Source organism: Heterodontus francisci, unplaced genomic scaffold (genome assembly GCF_036365525.1).
Source record: "Heterodontus francisci isolate sHetFra1 unplaced genomic scaffold, sHetFra1.hap1 HAP1_SCAFFOLD_121, whole genome shotgun sequence".
Lineage (NCBI taxonomy): Eukaryota > Metazoa > Chordata > Chondrichthyes > Heterodontiformes > Heterodontidae > Heterodontus > Heterodontus francisci.
The window spans coordinates 3,521,236-3,524,792 of record NW_027140425.1 but is presented as its reverse complement, the minus strand read 5'-3'; the positions used below and the strand labels follow the sequence as shown (position 1 = coordinate 3,524,792).

The window sequence follows — 3,557 nt, the reverse complement described above, 5'->3', positions numbered from 1 at the left end:
CGGGATGTGGGATTAGATTATATTAGAGATACAGCACTGAAACAGGCCCTTCGGTCCACCGAGTCTGTGCCGAACATCAACCACCCATTTATACTAATCCTACATTGCAACCAAACATCCCCACCTGTCCCTGTATTTCCCGACCACCTACCTACATAAGTGACAATTTATAATGGCCAATTTACCTATCAACCTGCAAGTCTTTTGGCTTGTGGGAGGAAACCGGAGCACCCGGAGAAAACACACGCAGACACAGGGAGAACTTGCAAACAGGCAGTACCTGGATTCGAACCCGGGTCCCTGGAGCTGTGAGGCTGCGGTGCTAACCACTGCGCCACTGTGCCGCCCTAAATAAAATAGCTCTGTTAAATATCAAGCAAATGCACAGTAAAAAGGTTCAGTGCTTGGACCTCAGTTATTTTCACTCTGTCAATGGCAGAGAAGGCTCGAGGAACCATGTGGCTACTCCTCATGTTCTTCCCAGTGTCCAGAATAAAGTGCAATATGACACTGATTTCAAGATGGCCGACACGAACGCAACGCACATCTTTTCTGGAAACATCACATTTAAAGTGAGAAGCTAATCATAAGGCACGGACGGGGATTGAACCCGTGATCTTTAGTTTTCGAGACTGACGCCTTACCACTTGGCCACCATGCCTTTTATTAATGGACACCTGAGACTCCAGAGGAGGATTTGTGATTCTTTTTCAATTTGGTTGAAACAGCATCGAGAAACATGCACAGAAATAAAGAGGGATTGTGGAATGGGTAACAGATCAGCCTCATTCACATCATCAGCATCATGAAATCTTCATTCAGACGTTCCATTCCCATCCTCAGCTTTTCTCACATCTGTACAGTAATATAAGAGTGGACATTGGGTTGTTACTGGGCAGATTATATAAATAGACTATGTGCATCATCACAGGAAGTGATGTAATATAATCTGTGTGGCACCTCATGGAGAGTTGTCGATGAAACCTTCAATGCAAGGTGTGTGGAGTAAACTCAGGTTATTTTAACCGTCAGATTCTTATAAATTCTGTACTAAGCCTTGACAGATATCAGAATATTATATGGGGGCCACAGTAAACCAAAGTGAAGATGGAGAAATCTTTGCCTGCACCTTTGAAAAGGTCACTGGACTGAACCAAGCCGAGGAGTGGCCGAGATGGTTCCAGAGGTTTGCAAGGTATCGTACTGCATCGGGTCTCGTGCAGAAGCCAGACATGGAACAGGTCAGTACGCTATTGTCTGCAATGGAGGGAGTGTGCAGGCAACATCCTCATGAAGAACAGAAGGCTACATGTGAAGAAGTTATTAAGGCACTCAAGACATATTTTAATTGAGGAAAAAAATGTCATCGTGGAGCCAAAGTTAAAACGCTGCATTTGCTGACAACGCAACCACCAGGTGACGCTGTACTAGCACATGCGCAAATGCAGCCTCTTCCACTGAAACGTCACTGTCTGTGACATTCAGGCAGCTGCCAGGATTAAAGATGGAGCTACTCAATTTATCACAGAAAACAACTTCGACCCAAAAATCCCCTCAAAGTTTGCCATCGCCGCCTCCGTCCCACCCCAACAGTCCCCCGCTACCTCTTGCGCATTCACGTTATATAGTACCAAGTCATCTTAATTCACCTAAAGTGAATTACTTTAGGAGCAGTGACTGTCGTTTCATAAGCAAATACGGCACATATCTACACAATGGACATGTTTTGGTTGATACTCGGAGAACGTTGCGCTGTTTGAAGTCTCATTAGAAGGACAGCACCTCTGACAGTGCTGCACACCCTCTGTAATTCAGTGAGGTTTCATAGAGTCATAGAGTTATACAGCACAGAAACAGGCCCTTCGGCCATCATGTCCGTGCCGGCCATCAAGTACCTATCTATTCTAATTCCATTTTCCAGCACGTGGCCGTAGCCTTGTATTCTGTGGCGTTTTGAGTGCTCATCTAGATACTTCTTAAATGTTGTGAGGGTTCCTGCCTCTACCACTCCTTCAGGCAATGTGTTCCAGATTCCAACCACCCTCGAGGTGAAACATTTTTTCCTCAAATCCCCTCTAAACAGCGCCATCCCATTCTCCGGACAATCATTCCCCGCTTCCCCCCATCCCACTCTCTGACTGCTCACTCCCCGCTTCACCCACCACCACCCCCATCCTGCTCTCTGGCCGCTCACACTCCAGGCCATGGGCTCTGCCGCTTCCCTCCTCTCGGCCACTCACTCCAACATTGCCCCATCACCCCTCGAGGCTCGCCTTGCTTTATCGGGTGGTGCGGTGAAGAATGATCGAATATTGGAGCGAGCGGCCGAGAGGAGGGAAGCAGCATGGCTTAGAGCTCGTGTCTGGAGGGACGTGGGGGGGAAGCGGGCCGTGAGTGGACGGAGAGAGGGCAGTGCGGGGGTGGGGGGGGAGCAAGTGGCCGGAGGGCGGGGGAGCGGGGTAGCGAGGAGCGGGCAGCGAGCGGCCTGGAGTGAGTGGCTGAGAGGGGGTAGAGAGTTTTCCCGCGCATGCGCCACTTCGTCCTGGAAGACGGAGGCTGAGCATGCGCAGCATCTCAGAGCGCAGGAGACTGTTTGTGCATGTGCGAGCTTGGAGCGCTCTGATGACGTCGGCTGGCTGCTGCATTGTCAGCAATCACTTTGAATTTAATAAGCGTACAAAACAGAAAGGGGAGAGTATTCATTCATTTATCAATGACTTGTACAATCTCACGGAGGATTGTGAATACCGCAACTTAAGGGAAGAACTGAATGGAGACAGGATTGTGTTCGGGGTATTAGACAACACCCTTTGAGATCATCTACAGTCCAGGGCTGGTCTCACATTAACGAAAGAGTTTCAATTGAGCAGACAAACAGAGGTTAGAAAGTTTAACCAATCCGTTGTCCAAGGGGACGGGGGAGTCTGATCTCGAGAGTTGCAGACTCAATTGAATTTGTTCAGAAAACAAAAGGAAAAATTAGGGGTAAAAGACAAGAAAGACGGGAAGAGCATCTAGTGGTAGCTGCAACCAATTGCAGTATGTGTGGCCGAGAGAGACACAAGTGGGAAAACTGCCTCGCCAAAGAAGCTGAGTGTTTTTCCTGCAGAAAGATGGGACACTTTCAGTCAGTGTGTGGCAGTAAAATACCAGCGCTGAATATAATTAAAGGGAAATCCCCAGAGAGCAAAAACATTAATGAAGTACAGGAAGTGTGGAAATACATTTTTTATGTGAAATCCAGGAAATAAAGTGAGAGTTGCTGGACGACAGAAATTCTGAAATATTTTAAGATAGAGGTAGATAGATTCTTGATAAACACGGGGGTGAAAGGTTATCGGGGGCAGTTGGGAATGTGGAGTTGAGGTAACAATCAGATCAGCCATGATCTTATTGAATGGTGGAGCAGACTCGAGGGGCCGAGTGGTCTACTCCTGCTCCTAATTGGTATGTTTGTATGTAAGAAAACATGTTCTAGATACAATGAGAACTATCATTTGTTTGGAAATGGATTTGAAACCCCCTTTTATCAAAAGGTGATAGAGCTTTAATTTTTC

At 47.2% G+C, this 3,557-nt stretch overlaps 1 non-coding gene across 1 annotated transcript; it reads right to left on the bottom strand.

Moving 5' to 3' along the window:
* Positions 1–589: 589 nt before the first annotated feature.
* trnas-cga (transfer RNA serine (anticodon CGA)) lies at positions 590–661 on the bottom strand. The gene has a single exon. It is a non-coding gene; the product is annotated as a tRNA-Ser (tRNA).
* Between the last annotated feature and the right edge of the window lie 2,896 nt (positions 662–3,557).